The 19,365-nt window shown below is 43.9% G+C and overlaps 1 protein-coding gene across 11 annotated transcripts in view; it reads right to left on the bottom strand.

The window, feature by feature from the left end:
- LOC140410506 (myelin transcription factor 1-like protein) overlaps positions 1-19,365 on the bottom strand; it is a 676,895-nt gene that overhangs the window by 495,352 nt on the left and 162,178 nt on the right. The window lies entirely within an intron of this gene.

Here is a 19,365-nt window from a genome sequence, read left to right on the forward strand (position 1 = left end):
CTGCGCCTTCCTCTAGGTCATTGATAAAAATGACAAACAGCAACGGCCCCAGAACAGATCCTTGTGGTACTCCACTTGTGACTGTACGCCATTCTGAACATTTCCCATCAACCACCACCCTCTGTCTTCTTTCAGCTAGCCAATTTCTGATCCACATCTCTAAATCGCCCTCAATCCCCAGCCTCCATATTTTCTGCAATAGCCTACCGTGGGGAACCTTATCAAACGCTTTGCTGAAATCCATATACACCACATCAACTGCTCTACCCTCATCTAACTGTTCAGTCACCTTCTCAAAGAACTCAATAAGGTTTGTGAGGCATGACCTACCCTTCACAAAGCCATGCTGACTATCCCTGATCATATTATTCCTATCTAGATGATTATAAATCTTGTCTCTTATAATCCCCTCCAAGACTTTACCCACTACAGACGTGAGGCTCACCGGTCTATAGTTGCCGGGGTTGTCTCTGCTCCCCTTTTTGAACAAAGGGACCACATTTGCTGTCCTCCAGTCCTCTGGTACTATTCCTGTAGCCAATGATGACATAAAAATGAAAGCCAAAGGTCCAGCAATCTCTTCCCTGGCCTCCCAGAGAATCCTAGGATAAATCCCATCAGGTCCCGGGGACTTATCTATTTTAAGCCTGTCCAGAATTGCCAACACCTCTTCCCTACGTACCTCAATGCCATCTATTCTATTAGCCTGGGGCTCAGCATTCTCCTCCACAACATTATCTTTTTCCTGAGTGAATACTGACGAAAAATATTCATTTAGTATCTCGCCTATCTCTTCAGACTCCACACACAATTTCCCATCCCAATAAGGCCAAGGTGGCATTTTACAAGAATAAGGTGTGGTTCGGAATGGTATTGTGAGTCATGTTTAAGGGCAGAGACCATTGTTTCAATACATCGGAGGAGACAATTGACTTTGTGAGGAAGGTTGGACTGGGGGAAATCTGATTGTGGTTATGAGATGTTATAGAGTTTTTGAATTTTCACATGTTAATATTCATGTTTCTCGCCTTTTTCTGTGTTTTTGCTATTCTGGGTTCAGTTGTGTCTTTCCTATAGTAGTGGGGGGTAATTTGTCTCATTCAAGGGGGTTGTGGGTTTGTTCTTTCGGTATGCACCATTTTGGATGGGGGAGTGGGATAAGGGGGTGTTTGGGTTTTGCTGGTTGCATTATTTTCTTGTTTCCCAAGTGGGGTCAGCATGCTAGTTAATGGAAGCGAATCAGGGGAGGGGTCTGCAGTTGGTTACCTGGTGGGGCGGGGTCAGGGTTTGTTTTGTTTGTAGGGTAAGGTAGCAAGTTTGGGTTGGCTAAGTTCTGTTCATTTATTTTGTGTGTGTGTGTGGGGTGGGGTCAGGGGGGGGTGGGGGTCAGGGGGGTGGGGGGTTGGGGGGGCGGTTGTTTTCCAGAGCTGGATGGGTTGGTTGACTGTTCGAATGGGGGAAGGTGGTGTGGGGGGAGGATAGGAACCTGATAGGATAGGGGCGCGGGAATTGGGGTGGTGCGGGAGAGGGTAGAATGCCGGTGACACAGATTTCTTTATGGATTTGTGTGAGGGCGGTGACGTTGGCCATTTTGGTTGGGGCTGGAGTCGAGGTAGGCTTGGACCCAGTTAGATTTCTTCACAACGGGGATATGGCTGATTCTAGTAGAGGGGGAGATCCAGAGACCCCCGTCAGGATGGTCATGTGGAAAGCTAGGGGGTTAAATGGTCCGGTTAAAAAGTCCAGGGTGTTTTCCCACTTGATGAGCTTAAAAGCCGATGTAGTCTTCTTGCAGGAGACACATTTGAGGGTTAGAGATCAGACGAGGCGAAGGAAGGGATGGGAGGGGCAGGTGTTCCACTCAAATTTTGATGCGAGGATGAGAGGGGTGCTGATCTTGTTGAACAGGAGGATGGTTATTACAGCAGCAAGTATTTTGACAGACCTTGGGGGGTGGTATGCAATGGTGAGTGGGGCGTTGGCATATGCGGCGGTGGTTTTCGTAACCGTATATGATCCAGATTGGGATGTTGCATGCTTTATCAAGCAATTGTTGGCAGACATCCCCGACCATCCTCGGGGGTGCTTTTGCTAACACTGTTGGGGAGGTTTTAAACTAATGTGGCAGGGGGATAGGAACCAGATTAGGAAGTTAGAGGTCAGTAAAGAGGCAGCAACTAAAGCCAGTAAGGTACTAGATAATAAACTCAATGTGACGAAGGGGAAGAGTAGACAGGGAAGAGATGATAAAAGCAAAGGGACAGGTGGTCTGAGGTGCATTTGTTTCAATGCGAGAAGTGTAGCAGGTAAGGCAGATGAATTTAGGGCTTGGATTAGTACCTGGGAATAGGATGTTATTGGTATTACTGAGTCTTGGTTGAGGGAAGGGCAAGACTGGCAACTACATATCCCAGGGTATAGATGCTTCAGGGCGGATAGAGAGGGAGGTAAAAGGGGTGGTGGAGTTGCATTACTGGTCAGAGATGATATCACAGCTGTGATTAAGGAGGGCATGATGGAGGATTCGAGCACTGAGGCAATATGGGTAGAGCTAAGAAATAGGAAGGGTGCAGTAACATTGTTGGGACTTTACGACAGGCCTCCTAAAAGCGAGCGTGAAGTAGAGGTACAAATATGTAGACAGATTATAGAAAAATGTAGGAGCAATAGGGTGGTCGTGATGGGAGATTTTAACTTCCCCAACATTGAAAGGGACTCCTGTAGTGTTGGAGGCGTAGATGGAGCAGAATTTGTAAGGAGCATCCAGGAGAGTTTTTTACAGCAGTACGTAAATAGTCCAACTCGGGAAGGGGCCAAAGAGGACCTGGTATTAGGGAATGATCCCAGCCAGGTGGTTGAAGTTTCAGTTGGTGTTTACTTTGGGAATAACGATCACAATTCCGTAAGTTTTAGAATACTCATGGACAAAGCCGAGAGTGGTCCTAAAGGAAGAGTGCTAAATTGGGGAAAGGCCAAGTATAACAAAATTTGGCAGGAGCTAGGGAATGTGGATTGGGAGCAGCTGTTTAAGGGTAAATCCACATTTGAAATGTGGAAGTATTTTCAGGAAAGGTTGATTAGAGTGCAGGACAGACATATCTCTGTGAAAATGAGGGATAGAAATGGCAAGATTAGGGAACCATGAATGACTGGTGGAATTGTGAGATTAGCTAAGATGAAAAAGGAAGCATACATAAGATCTAGGTGACTTAAAACTGATGAAGCTTTGGAGGAATATCGGGAAAGTAGGACAAATCTCAAACGTGCAATAAAGAGGGCTAAAAAGGGTCATGAAATATCTTTGGCTAACAGGGTTAAGGAAAATCCCAAAGCCTTTTATTCGTGTATAAGGAGCAAGAGGGTAACTAGAGAAAGGATTGGCCCACTCAAAGACAAAAGAGGGAATTTTTGCGTGGAGTCAGAGAAAATGGGTGAGATTCTTAATGAGTACTTTGCATTGGTATTCACCAAGGAGAGGGACATGACGGATGATGAGGCTAAGGATGGATGTTTAAATACTCTAGGTCAAGTCGGCATAAGGAAGGGGGAAGTTTTGGGTATTCTAAAAGGCATTAAGGTGGACAAGTCCCCAGGTCCAGGTGGGATCTATCTCAGGTTACTGAGGGAAGCAAGGGACGAAATAGCTGGGGCCTTAACAGATATCTTTGCAGCATCCTTGAGCACGGGTGAGGTCCCGGAGGACTGGAGAATTGCTAATGTTGTCGCTTTGTTTAAGAAGGGTAGCAGGGATAATCCAGGGGATTATAGACCTGTGAGCTTGACGTCAGTGGTAGGCAAACTGTTGGAGAAGATACTGAGGGATAGGATCTATTCACATTAGGAAGAAAATAGACTTATCAGTGATAGGCAGCATGGTTTTGTGCAGGGAAGGTCATGTTTTACAAACCTAATAGAATTCTTTGAGGAAATGACTAAGTTAATTGATGAGGGAAGGGCTGTAGGTGTCATATACATGGACTTCAGTAAGGCGTTTGATAAAGTTTCCCATGGCAGGTTGATGGAAAAAGTGAAGTTGTATGGGGTTCAGGGTGTACTAGCTAGATGGATAAAGAACTGGCTGGGCAACAGGAGACAGAGTAGTGGTGGAAGGGAGTGTCTCAAAATGGAGAAAGGTGACTAGTGGTGTTCCACAGGGATCCGTGCTCGGACCACTGTTGTTTGTGATATACATAAATGACCTGGACGAAGGTATAGGCGGTCTGATTAGCAAGTTTGCAGATGAAACTAAGATTGGTGGAGTTGCAGATAGCGAGGAGGACAGCCAGAGAATACAGCAAAATATAGATAGATTGGAGAGTTGGGCAGAGAAATGGCACTTTGAGTTCAATCCAGGCAAATGCGAGGTGATGCATTTTGGAAGGTCTAATTCAAGAGCGGACTATACGGTCAATGGAAGAGTCCTGGGGAATATTGATGTACAGAGAGATCTGGGAGTTCAGGTCCATTGTACCCTGAAGGTAGCAACGCAGGTCGATAGAGTGGTCAAGAAGGCATGCAGCATGCTTGCCTTCATCGGACAGGGTTTTGAGTGCAAGAGTCGGCAGGTCATGTTACAGTTGTATAGGACTTTGGTTAGGCCACATTTGGAATACTGCGTGCAGTTCTGGTCGCCACATTACCAGAAGGATGTGGATGCTTTCAAGAGGGTGCAGAGGAGGTTTACCAGGATGTTGCCTGGTATGGAGGGTGGTAGCTATGAAGAAAGGTTGAGTAGATTAGGATTGTTTTCGTTGGAAAGACGGAGGTTGAGGGGGGACCTGATTGAGGTCTACAAAATTATGAGAGGTATGGACAGAGTGGATAGCAACACGCTTTTCCCAAGAGTGGGGGTGTCAATTACAAGGGGTCACGATTTCAAGGTGAGAGGGAGAAAGTTTAAGGGAGATGTGCGTGGAAAGTTTTTTGCGCAGAATGGTGGGTGCCTGGAATGCTTTGCCAGCGGAGGTAGTAGAGGCAGGTACGATAGCATCATTTAAGATGCATCTAGACAGATATATGAATGGGCGGGGAACAGAGGGAAGTAGATCCTTGGAAAATAGGTGACAGGTTTAGATAAAGGATCTGGATCGGCGCAGACTGGGAGGGCCGAAGAGCCTGTTCCTGTGCTGTAATTTTCTTTGTTCTTTTGTTCTTCTGACTCACATCAGCTGATCATGGGAGGAGATTTGAATTGTGTGTTAGATCCAAGGATGGACAGGCCAAGTCCCAAATCCTTTGTACCTTTGGGGATGTTGAAAGAGCTGGCAGTGTTCATGAAGCAGATAATTTAGAGTATCCAATTATTTTTTTCCAATTAAGGGCAATTTAGCGTGGCCCACGCAAGCACGAGGAGAATGTGCAACCTCCACATGGTCAGTGACCCGGGGCCGGGATGGAAACCGGGTCGTCGGCGCCATGAGGCTGCGGTGCTAACCACAGCGCCGCCGTGCTGCGCATGGATACTACGTAGGTTTTAATCAGAATTGGGCAGTTTTGCACAAAAAGCGGTGATCAGAGGGGAGGTAATTTCATATAAAGCCCACAGGCTCAGTTCTGGAGGTAGACCGGCAGTACTCCACAACCCGATGGCGGGTTGTTAGCGAAGAGAAAGAGATCACAAATGGAGCTTGTATCAACAGTGAAGTCAGTGAACCAGCTTCGCTGCATGCGAGGGGCGTGTTATGAACATGATAATAAGGCCAGCGGTCTATTGACTCAGCAACTGAGGTGGCAGGTGGCTATAAGGAGATAGGGCAGGTTAAGGATGAAGGAGGAGGGCTGGTTACTGCACCGAAAAAGATTAATGGAGCTTTTGAGGCTTTCTAAATCTGAACATCCAGAGGATGGCTTGGGCATGGAGCAGTTTTTGGACAGGCTGGACTTCCCGGTGGGGAGAGGATGAAGTGGCAGGGGTTGGAGGCACTGTTGGAATTTAAGGAGGTTATGGATTGTATTAGATCTATACAATCGGGGAAGGTACCGGGGCCGGATGGTTTCCAATGGAATTTTACAATTTGCAGCTTTATTGGCACCACATTTATTGGAGATGTTCAATGGCTCTCTGTCACGGGATGTACGGCTGGCCGGCCACGTTGGCGCATGCAGTGACGCCCGCGGTCACCGCTCTTCTTTGCGCTGGCAATTGAACCTTTGGCCATTGTGCTTAGGCCCTCGGGTGGGAGGAGTGACATTGGACATTGAGAGGGGGCACGAGGAGCATAGGGTGTCCCTTTATGTGGACAATCTGTTGTACATTTCTGATCTTCTATCCAGTGTGGGTAGGACGATGAGCTATTGAAGAGCTATTGTATTCTTCTCAGGATTGAGTGTGAGCAAGAGCGAGATTTCCCCGGTGAATTCCCTGGAGAGGGGGGCAGAGTTGGGGAGGCTGCTTTTAGAACATGGAACATAGAACATACAGTGCAGAAGGAGGCCATTCGGACAATCGAGTCTGCACCGACCCACGTAAGCTCATTTCCACCCTATCCCCGTAACCCAATAAACCCTCCTAACCTTTTTGGTCACTAAGGGCAATTTATCATGGCCAGTCGACCGAACCTGCGCATCTTTGGACTGTGGGAGGAAACTGGAGCACCCGGAGGAAACCCACGCAGATACCATCAGACATAGGAGCAGAATTAGGCCACTCAGCCCATCGAGTCTGCTCCGCCATTCAATCATGGCTGATATTTTCTCATCCCTATTCTCCTGCCTTCTCCCCATAACCCCTGATCCTCTTATTAATCGAGAACCCATCTATCTCTGTCTTAAAGTGAATTGGCATCCACAGCCTTCTGTGGCAAAGATTTCCGCAGATTCACCACCCACTGGCTGAAGAAATTCCTTCTCACCGCTGTTTTAAAGGATCGTCCCTTTAGTCTGAGATGGTGTCCCCTGGTTCTAGTTTTTCCTACAAGTGGAAACATCCTCTCCACGTCCACTCTATCCAGGCCTCGCAGTATCCTGTAAGTTTCAATAAGATCCCCCCTCATCCTTCTAAACTCCAACGAGTACAGACCCAGAGTCCTCAAACGTTCCTCATACAACAAGTTTTTCATTCCAGTGATCATTCTTGTGAACCTCCTCTGGACCCTTCCCAAGGCCAGCACATCCTTCCTTAGATGTGGGGCCCAAAACTGCTCACAATACTCCAAATGTGGTCTGGCCAGAGCCTTATACAGCCTCAGAAGTACATCCCTGGTCTTGTATTCTAGCCCCCTTGACATGAATGCTAACATTGCATTTGCCTTCTTAACTGCTGACTGAGCCTACACATTGACCTTAAGAGAATCGTGAACAAGGACTCCCAAGTCACTTTGTGCTTCTGCTTTCCGAAGCATTACCCCATTTAGAAAATAGTCTATGCCTAAATTCCTCCTTATAGTGCATAACCTCACACTTTTCCGCATTGTATTTCATTTGCAACTTCACTGCCCACTCTCCTAGCTTGTCCAAGTCCTTCTGCAGCCCCCTTGCTTCCTCAATACTACCTGTCCCTTTACAGATCTTTGTATCATCTGCAAACTTAGCAACAGTGCCTTCAGTACCTTCTTCCAGATCATTAATGTATATTGTAAAAAGTTGTGGTCCCAGCACAGACCCCTGAGGCACACCACTAGTCACTGGCTGCCACCCTGAAAAAGACCCCTTTATCCCCACTCTCTGCCTTCTGCCAGTCAGCCAATCTTCTATCCATGCCAGGATCTTACCCTGAATATCATGAGCTCTTAACTTATTTAACAGTCTCTTATGCGCCACCTTGTCAAAGGCCTTCTGGAAATCTAAATAAATCACATCCACTGGTTCTCCTTTGTCTAACTTGCTTGTTACCTCCTCAAAGAACTCTAACAGATTTGTCAGACACGACCTCCCTTTGACAAAGCCGTGCTGACTCAGTCCTAGTTTACCATGCACTACCAAGTGCTTCGCGATCTCATCTTTAATAACAGACTCTAAAATCTTACCAATGACCGAAGTCAGGCTAACCGGCCTATAATTTCCTGTCTTCTGCCTCCCTCCCTTCTTAAACAGTGGTGTTATATTAGCCACCTTCCAGTCCTCTGGGACCCTTCCTGCCTCCATTGATTCCTGCAAGATCATCACTAATGCCTCCACAATTTCCTCAGCTGTCTCTTTTAGGACCCTGGGGTGTAGTCCATCCGGTCCAGGTGACTTATCCACCTTCAGACCTTTCAGTTTCCCCATAACCTTCTCCTTAGTAATGGTCACTGCACTCACCTCTGCCCCCTGGTTCTCCTGGAGGTCTGGCATCCCACTGGTGTCTTCCACCGTGAAGACTGATACAAAGTAACTATTCAGTTTCTCTGCCATTTCTTTGTTGGGATGGTGTCTGCATGGGGAGAACGTGCAGACTCCATACAGACAGTGACCCAGCGGGGAATCAAACCTGGGAGCCTGGCGCTGTGAAGCCACAGTGCTATCCAATTGTGCTGCCGTGCTGCCCATAAAACTGGTCAAGACGAACTTTAGATATTTAGAGATTCAGATGGTGCATGTCTGGTGGGCGTCCGCCCGCTATCCTTGGTGGATAGAAAGCAGATGGTCAAATTGAACATTCTGCCAAGGTCCTTATTTGTGTTTCAGTGTCTCCCAATTTTCCTCCCTAAATATTTTTTTGTTAGGATGGACAAGTTAATCTCGGCACTTATATGGGCGGGTAAGACTCCCAGGATTAGAAGGGCTTTCATACAGAGGGAATGGTATTTGAAAGGGATGGCATTACCAACTCCAATGTTGTATTACTGAACATCAAGAAATTGCGAGGGGGGTTTGAGGAACTGGGGTCGTGGTGGGTGCAGATGGAAGCGGTTTCCTGTGTAGATTTGTGTCTGCGAGCGTTGACTACGGCACCTCTTTCGTTCTCTCTGGCCAAATTCTCAACGAGCCCAGTGGTGGTGATGTCTCTAAGAATCTGGAACCAGTTTAGGCAGCATTTTAGATTGGGAGCCATGTCATTATTGTCAACAATCTGCGGAAACAATGGGCTGGATTCTCCCAAAATGGGACTATGTCACCACGCCAGCGTAAAAACGCTGGCTTTTCACTCCCGAGTTTCCAATAAGGGGCTAGCAGGGACCCAGAGTAATTCACACAGCTTTAGCTGCGAATACGGGTCCCCGCACTTCCAGCTTTGAGTGTGCGCATCCGCTCGCCGGCAGCCTCCAGCAGCTGCGCCGAGTGCCATGGCGGGCCCGGACCGCGGAGGCAGGTGAAGAATACAGGCCCCTCACCCCCCTATTCAGCCGCACGCCCGAAGATCCGACCGGCCCGATCTGTCCCTCGGCTGCCCATAAGGCACCCCCCCCACCCCCCCCACCCCACCCCCCCCACCTCCGCCGGTGCCCGATCCCCTGCCCCCCCCCCAGGGCGGCCGCGGACCCGCACAAGCTTCCCGAACGGCGATAAGTGGTTAGAACCACGCCGTCGGGAACTCGGCCGGTTGGGAGCGGAGGATCACTGGGCGGACCTCTGGCAATGGCCCCCCAGCCGCGCGGAATACGCAGCGAACGCGCCAATTCTCGGGACCCGGAGAATCGCCGGACCGGCCGCCGGGCCAGATTTCGGCGTGAAAATGGATTCTCCGCCCCCGCGCCAAACACAATTTTGGCGCAGGGCTGCAGAGAATCCAGCCCCATACGTTTGCGATGTCGGGGATGGACCCAATGTCCATGATTTGGAAGAGGGAGGGAGTCAAGAGGTTCAGGGATTTCTTCTCCTCTTTGCCATTTACATTCTTATCTTCCCAGTCTATATTAGGATAACTGAAGACCCCCATTGTTATTACTCTAAGGTCCCTGCATATTTTCATCTCTCTCTCCTTACAACTATTTGGTAGCCTGCAGTGTAGACCCAGCAGCATAATAGCTCCTCTATTGTTCCTTAATTCTAAACAAATATATTCTGCCTTTGAACTCTCAAGTATAATATCCCTTTCTAGTGCTGTTACAGCATCTTTTCTTACTATTGCCAAACTCCTTCACTGTCTTTCTTCCCTTGCTTATTTTTCCAAAATACATGTAGCCAGGAAAGTGTCCATGTCTATCCTTGTTTGAGCCAAGTCTCCATTACTTCCACAATATCATAATCCCATGTTGCTGTTTATGATTGTAGTTCACCAACCTTATTTGCCACACTTTGTGCATTTACACAGGAGGAAAGATTTGTCTGCCTTGCATCACTTTGGATGGTATGGCGCAGACAATACTGATTCCTCTGGGGACAAACAGCGTACCAGCCTTCTACCTGCATGGCACACATCTTCAACACTATCAATGAGGGAACCCATGCCGGCCACATAGGCAGCAGCCTGTGGGGAATCCACATGAAAACATATTCTCCTGTGCACCTTGTGCACTCCTCACTAATACTTTATCCTGGTGCTATTCCCTTGACATTTTTAAAGCCCATACTTGACTTGGCATCGTACAGCCTGAAGCAGGATCTGGGTACCCTTGCTTGGGATGATAGTCGAATTACATGAGCAGCATGCAATGACCATGATGACTAAATACGAAGCATATGCACCTCGCCCTGACATTCAACTGCACTACTATCACCCATTTTTCCACCTTTAACATCTTTGATCACCAGTGATCAAAAGTTAAAGTAGACCAACCGTATCAACATCATGGCATTCTGCAATGAATGGCCCATCTCTAACTACTCAAAGCCTCATCTAAAATGCTAAAGTCAGAAATGTGAGGAATATTACTCTTTTGCCTGAGTGAGGAGTAATTGCTGCACCATGCAGAACAGAGGAGTCGATTTGTGTGTACTGATGCTATTCAACTAAATAGCCATTCAGTGCACAATCAGTGTAATGCAGCTAAAGTAGATACTATCCACAAGATGCACTGCAGAAACTCATCCCATGCTTCCTACAAGAGCACAGTTCAGCCATGTGACCAAGAAAGTAAACAGCAGCAGTGTCATGTAGAAACAACATCACCTCTAAAGACGGTTTGGGCAGAAATCGCTTCCTATCTAAAGTATGTCCATTTATAAGTAACACTTGGTCCAGGTGATCTCCTGGACTAGTTCAGAATGCTTGCAGGGGTCAAAGAATCATTTTACTCATTTTAAATGCACCTTATGTGCATTGTTCTACATCCATGCAAAGCACGTATGCCAAGCAAGTGGGGGGGAAACAGCACATTACATGCAGCCTAACATTCTCCATGTGTCAAAGGTCACCAGCTGAACTATATCATTTCACACAGGTTGCCTGAATACTAATCACTGAGGGGATATCTTTTCTATCAGTGGAAACACAGAACAACGTTTGGTTCATTGCAAAAGTTACATAGTGGAATAAAGCCCATTTTCAAAATTAAGCAACTGTTAATTCACATTTGTACACTACATCTATGGCACGATAATCTCTGACTTTGATTTAATAATTATGTGTATAGAAGAATGCCTGCTTTTCCAGGATAATCTTTGTTCTTCAAATGCATTAGTTTCCACAAATGTTATGGGCCAGCGTTTAGAGAATCCCAACGTGTATCATGGTGTTCACCTTACCCACAACTTTTAATAGATTGTGGTATGGGGAGCACACGGCCCACTCTACAGGTGTGGTACAGCAGAAATGGAAAAGTATTTTTTTAAAGCAAAACAATGTTTATTCTATGAACTCAAGTTAATCTTTTTGAAACATACAGTGAACATCTTAGCAACAATCAATTCAAATACAACCCCCAAAGAATATAACACTAAGTAATCCTTTAAGCTTTCCTTTTAACGTCCAAAAGACTTAAAAATTACCAGAAGCACATCAGGTTAAAGTCACTACTGTTATTAGTTTTAAATCACCAGGATCGATTTACAGTCTTTAGATTACAGAGAGATACTCTAATACACCTTCTGGCTGTCACTGCAGCTATCCAGCTCTGAAAACGAAACTCAAACACACCCTGTAGCAAACAGCCTAAAACGAAAGTAAAAAGCTGACAGACATCCCAGCTCCACACACTCTCTGACATCACTGCAGTAATAAACACCCATTTCTTAAAGGTACTCTCACTACAGATACTTATATATACACCCATTTATAAACATCCATTTCTTAAAGATACTCTCACATGACACCTTCCCCCAAGAAAAAAACATAAACCATCAACTTCAAGATGGTTTCATTTTTCACCTTTTCACTATCCTTTAAGAAATGCACACAGTAAATATACTTTATCGTTTCAAAAAAAACAACACACGCAAACAGGCATAATAATATAGTCCATTTTTTTTTCATTTTTCTTCCTCCAACTGAAATCCTTCTCGATTGACAGTCTCTTTGAACAAGAAGGTCTCTGCACGATCCGTCCATTTCTCTACGCCTCGGCATGTCTCTTTAAAGTCAGATACTTTAGTTCAATCTGATCACAGAGTCCCTTGTAATTCTCCAACACAGGAGCATTGGTTATCACAGCTTTCAGACAGTCAAATGCCTGTTGAAAGTCCACTGTCCATTGAAATTTTCGATGTTTCTTCAGCAAGTCCATCAGTGTGGCAATCACGCTACAAAACTTTTGCACAAATGTTCGATCAAATCCACTCATGCCAAGAACTCATATTAGTTCCCTTCATCTTGAGGTTATCGGAAACCCCTCAATAACTGTTGGTTTCATATCCCGTGTGAGCATTCGACTCTGTCCAATTGTATGGCCAAGGAAAGTGACTTGGGCTTTTTCAAATTCACTTTTGGCTAGGTTCATCACCAAACCCGCCTCCTGAAGTCGATCAAATAACTCCATCAGATGTTTCAAATGTTCTGTCCATGTCTGGCTGAAAATGACCAGATCGTCGATGTATACCGCACAATTGGGTAATCCTGAAACAACTTTATTAGTTAACCGTTGAAATGTGGCTGGTTGTTCATGCCAAATGGCATAACTTTGAATTGGTATATACCATCTGGAGTCACAAAAGCTGAAATCTCCTTCGCCCTTTCGGATAAAGGTACCTGCCAGTAACCTTTAAGTAATTCCAGTTTGGAAATAAAAGCTGATTGTCCCACATTCTCAATGAAATCCTCCAAACATGGGATAGGATAAGAGTCCGTTCTTGTAACTGCATTAACCTTTCTATAGTTCACACACAACCGTTGGGTACCGTCTGGTTTAAGTACCATCACTATGGGTGAGCTCCATTGGCTGCAACCCACTTCAATTATGCCATTTTTAAGCATACTCTCAATCTCTTTGTTAACCTGTGCCAATTTTAAAGGATTAAGTCCAAAAGGATTTTGTTTGATCGGAACAGCACTTCCCACATCTACATCATGAATAGCCATTTTAGTACTTCCCAATTTATCTCCACAAACTTGCCCATGTGATATCAATAACTCTTTCAGGTCAGTTTGCTTTTCCTCTGGAAGGTAACTCAACAATTTATCCTAATTTTTAAGAACATCCTCATTTTCCAATTGAATTTGAGGTATATCAAATTCAGTCATCTGGATTTGGTTTGTAACTTTAGAATCATTAAAGAATCAATTAGAATCATTAAAACCTCCTCCTTGGTCTCTCCTTCCCTTTCAAAGTACCTTTTAAGTATATTCACGTGACACACTCGGTGAGTCTTCCTTCTATCTGGTGTTTTTACCACATTATTCACCTCACTGAATTTCCTTTCAATCTGATAAGGTACACAAAACCTAGCTTTTAAAGGTTCACCTACCACTGGTAACAGTACTAAAACTTTATCTCCACTGGCAAAACTATGAACTTTGGATTTCTTATCCACTACCCGTTTCATCACATTTTGTGCAACTTTTAAATGTTGTCTAGCCAATTCACCTGCTCTATTTAAATCATTCCCTAAAATTTGACACGTAATCCAATAATGTAATTTCAGATTTCTCACTCACCAATTTTTCCTTAATCAATTTAAGTGGTCCTCTTACCTCATGACAAAAAATTAGTTCAAAAGGACTGAATTTGGTTGATTCATTAGGTGCATCCCTAATTGCAAACAGTACAAACAGAATTCCTTTATCCCAATCCTCTGGATAATCTTGACAATAAGCCCTCAATATTGTCTTTAATGTCTGATGCCACCCTTCTAATGCTCCCTGCGATTCTGGATGGTACGCAGTTGATTTAAATTGTTTTATTCCTAAGCTATCCATAACTTCTTTGAATAACCATGAGGTAAAATTTGATCCTTGATCCGATTGTATTTCTGTGGGTAGTCCTTATCTAGTAAAGAATATAAGTAACTCCTCCACAATCTTTTTAGCTGTAATATTACGTACTGGAATGGCCTCCGGAAACTTGGTAGACACATCCATTATAGTCAAAAGATATTGATTCCCACTTTTCGTTTTAGGAAGCGGTCCTATGCAATCAATTAGGACCCTTGTAGAAGGTTCCTCAAATGCTGGAATGGGTATTAAGGGCGCTGGTTTTATCACTGCTTGAGGTTTCCATATCACTTGACATGTGTGACATGATTGACAAAATTTATCTACACCTTTATCTACATCCAGGCCAATAAAAATGTTTCTGGATTTTAGCTTGAGTTTTCCTTATTCCCAAATGACCTCCCATTGGTACCTCATGTGCAACTCGCAACACCTCCTTTCTACACCCTACCGGCAATACTACTTGATGAACTTCTGCCCACTTTTCATCCGCCTGCATATGTAAAGGTCTCCATTTTCTCATCAAGACATCACTTTTATGGTAATAACACTCTGGTATACACTCAGATTCCTCTTCCGTGTATGCTTTCTGATACATCCGTTTTATTTCTTCATCTTTCTGTTGTAACTCTGCCAATTTTCCTGAACTAAAAATATCCGCCTCATCCTCCACCTGTTCTTGTTCTTTTTCAACCATCTGATCAAAAATCGTTTCTGATAATTGCACTTCAACTGCATCTTCACTCTTTGATTTCTCCTCTTGCCTTAACCTGTGACTTTGCGACCTTGTTACTACACAATCCGGAAAAATCCCAGGATATTCGTCCTTCAACAATTCAGTTATCTGATTTTCCACTGGCTTATCAACCACAGTCGGCATCACTCCCACCTGCGATCCAGCTATATCATTACCCAAGATAAACTGTACTCCTGGACAAGATAGTTTCTCTATTACTCCTACTACCACTTCACCACTCTTCACTGGACTTTCCAACCTTATCTTATATAATTGAACACGACTCCTCTCATCCTGAATTCCACATATTACCACCTTTTCTGGCAACATTCTTCCCAAACTACATAACTCCTCATCTCTTATCATTAAGGATTGACTAGCTCCCATATCTCTTAAAATTGTGACTTCTTTCCCTGCTCCTCCTGATACACATGAGTAAACTTTACCCACACAAGTAAATTCTTTGAAGAGATCTGGCACCTTCTTATCAATCACCTCTTGATCAGGCAGTACAATCTTTTGCACCTCCTTCACTTCCCTTGGGCTTTCCTTTACTTCTTTAACAAACCCTAGTGTCTTATCCTATTTTACCACATCAGCCTTCCCAGTGCTTTTCTTCAACCACCAACACTGTGACTTTACAGGGCCTAGTTTATTACAGTGAAAACATTTGAAACTTTTCATTTCTTTTCCACCCTCCTGGATTTCTTTTTTAATCTGAGGTATACTCTCCTTATTATCTCCCATCAGATCACCTTTACCTTTACCACTTGAGTATTTTTCATGTCCCCAGTTTCTATCCCTCACAGGCTGAAACTGATGTCGGAAACCAAGCTTTGATTTCTGAACTAATTCATAATCATCTGCCATTTCTGCTGCGAATCTCACAGATTTATCCCTCTGCTCTTCCACATGAGTTCTCACTACATCAGGAATTGAATTTTTAAACTCCTCCAAAAGCATAATTTCTCTGAGAGCTTCATACGTTTGGTCTATTTTCAAAGCCTTTATCCACCTTACAAAATTACTCTGTTTGATCCTTTCAAACTCCAGGTATGTTTGACCAAATTCTTTCCTTAAATTTCTAAACCTTTGTCTGTAGGCTTCAGGCACTAATTTACATGCACCTAAGATGGATTTTTTCACCTCCTCATGCGTCCCAGATACCTCTTCCGGTCGTGATGCAAACTCTTCACTGGCCCTACCTACCAGTTTTGTTTGAATCAGTAATACCCACATATCCTGTGGCCATTTCATTTGTTTAGCTACCTTCTCAAATGAAATGAAAAAGGCTTCCACCTCCTTCTCATCAAGCCTTGGCAATGCTTGGACATATTTAAATAGATCCCCACTAAGCCTTCGACTATGACACTCTTTGTCACTATCCACATCACTATCAACCAACCATACGTTTCCCTTTATGTCTGCCAATTTTAACTGACTGTCATGTTTCATGGCCATTTTCTGAAGTTCTCTCTCTTTATCTTTTTCCCTGATCTGTATCTCCCATTCTCTTTCTTTTTGTTCTGCTCGGACTATTCTTTCTGTTTTCCTTTCTTCTCTCTTCTTTTCCTCTCTCTCTCTTTCCCTTTCTTTTTCCTCTCTCTCTCTTTCTTTTTCCTCTCTCTCTCTTTCGTATTCAAGCTGCTTTAATTCTTTCTCATGTTCCATTTGTTTAATTTGCAACTGAATTTTTGCTATTTCCAATGAGTCAAACTGTATCTCAGGCAACTTTAAATGCTTAGCCACCGCCATAATTACCTCAACTTTTCGCATTTTGTCAGGTAATGTTAACTGCAATGTTTTTATCAAATCTAACAATCTGCTTTTAGTCTCTGTCCCTAAGGCACTGCGTGTGACCGTCTCCACCCCCAAAAACTTCAGAGCCTCTGAAAGAGCCATTGTCCACAACACACTCCCCACTAGAATACCACACCTGAAAAGCAACCACAATATGCTCACCCCTCACTGTCTTAAGTTCACTAAGCCAATCCAATAGATAGACTTTTATCAACCTCGAGCCTCCAATTTGTTATGGGCCAGGGTTTACAGAACCCCAAAGTGTAACATGGAGTTCAGCTGACCCACAACTTTTAATAGATTGTGGTATGGGGAGCACACGGCCCACTCTACAGGTATGGTACAGCAGAAATGGAACAGTATTTTTTAATGCAAAACAATGTTTATTCTATGAACTCAAGTTAACCTTTTTGAAACATACAGTGAACATCTTAGCAACCATCAATTCAAATACAACCCCCAAAGAATATAACACTAAGTAATTCTTTAAGCTTTCCTTTTAACATCCATAAGACTTTAAAATTACCAGAAGCACATCAGGTTAAAGTCACTACTGTTATTAGTTTTAAATCACCAGGATCGATTTACGGTCTTTAATTTACAGAGAGAGACTCTAATATCCCTTCTGGCTGTGACTGCAGCTATCCAGCTCTGAAAACTAAACTAAAACACACCCTGCAGCAAACAGCCTAAAATGAAAGTAAAAAGCTGACAGACAGCGCAGCTCCACCCACTCTCTGACATTACTGCAGTAATAAACACCCATTTCTTAAACATACTCTCACAACAGATACTTATATATACACCCATTTATAAACACCCATTTCTTAAAGGTACTCTCACATGACACAAAGTAATTTTAGATTACCAGCAGGGAGAAACATTATGGCTACATTCCCCATAAGCTATTTGTTAGCTTGATGATGTTGGGTGGCAACTTTGTAACTCCTCCCACACTGCAGCAGAATGCTTCACTAAGGTTGATAATTTACTTATAATTCCAGCGACAAAAACACAATAATTCAGACTAGAGTATTATACAAGCGCCTTGCACTGATGGTTCGTTCAGCCTCAAGAATTTCCTGTGCAATGCCCAAATGGCTATATGAAGATAAGCAGCATTTGGTTCTCCTACAGTCAGTTTGTTCTCTGTTTGAACAAACTAAACTTCACCTTTCTGAAAAATGTTTTTGGCTTATTGGAATCTTCTTTATTGAACCTAAAATAACTGCATCCAAAAGTCTCTGAAATTTCTTTCCCATTTTATCTACTTCGAAACTAGTCTGATGCACTCTTTATCCAAATCGTTTGTGAATGAGCCTAAGCACTAACCTTTGACAGTCACCCTGACCTCACCTGACAGCCAGAGGGATCGTTGGACAGTGACCCTTGGGTGGTTTTTATCCTTTCTAGCCTGGGGTAGCAATATTAATTAATATTGCTATTCTACCATTCCTGCCTCGGCTGTGATCTGCACTTTCAGTCACGATCAAAGGCTAAAATTGAGGGCCTTCTTGAATAGCCACATTACCAGTGTAGTAACCCCTGAAATAATTTGAGTTTTTGGCATTTACATTACAATGAAAATAATAGATCAATGGTAACTTTCTCTTCCCACCAACATAGATCACTGAAGAAAATGTCATTCATTATGTACAATAGGGAGACCTGGATTGCTAAAGATGCAAACTTTGGGATGAACCAAGGTACTGCTGATCTACCCAGGTAAACATAAAATAGACCAGGGCATAACTTTGGAGAAGAACATGGATGTGCCAGAAGAGATCGTCCCTTAATAACGCCACCATGTAATCTGGTTATGCATTTCATTTGTTTTTCTGGATCTTATTGTGCAAAATTAACTACCTCATTTGTTTACATAATAAGTGACTGAAAATCATAGAATAGAATCATAGAATCTCTATAGATCAGAAGGAGGCCATTCGGCCCATCGAGTCTGCACCAACCCTTGGAAAAAGTACTCCACCTAGGCCCATGCCGTGGGCCTATCCCCGTAACCCAGTAAGGAGCAATTTAGCATGGCCAATCCACCTAATCTGCACATCTTTGGACTGTAGAAGTAATGTACTGGTTGTGAAGTACTTGTAGACCTTGGGCTGAATTTTCACCAAGTCGAGTTGGCTCGGGAGCCCTTTAAAAATGTCATTCTGGGCCCAATTCCCATGTTGCCGACCCCATTCCCTGGGCTTCCTATTTTCAGGTATGCCTTTTAAGGGTGCGAACTGATTTGGGTCGAAAGCCTGCAATCCCAAACTGGCATGTTCCATTCCCCTAGTCTTCCACAATTTTCAAGGACAGGGGCAAGGTTTTCAATGAGTGTCACGAACAATGTCTGCATGAGTGAATCGTTTTAAGATCCTCTAAGGCCCCTTATGTCCCCCATGACAAAGTAAGTCCACGACCCACACTCTATGGCCCCTCATGTCCGATGTCAAGCTATGTCCCCAGCCACCCTCTTTAAATAAAACAGTCATTCACTGATAAATTTCCTTCTTTTTACACAAATTGTCAATCATCCAGACAATTTAAAGTGCCAATAGCTGAAACTGCAAGCACTTGAAACCTTTCTATCTTGTGTAAATGGACACTGTGAAATTGATAGCATAGCTCGAAAGCCAGAGCAGTCAATTAACCAGTATTTTCC

This window comes from Scyliorhinus torazame, chromosome 4 (genome assembly GCF_047496885.1).
Source record: "Scyliorhinus torazame isolate Kashiwa2021f chromosome 4, sScyTor2.1, whole genome shotgun sequence".
Taxonomy (NCBI): Eukaryota; Metazoa; Chordata; class Chondrichthyes; order Carcharhiniformes; family Scyliorhinidae; genus Scyliorhinus; species Scyliorhinus torazame.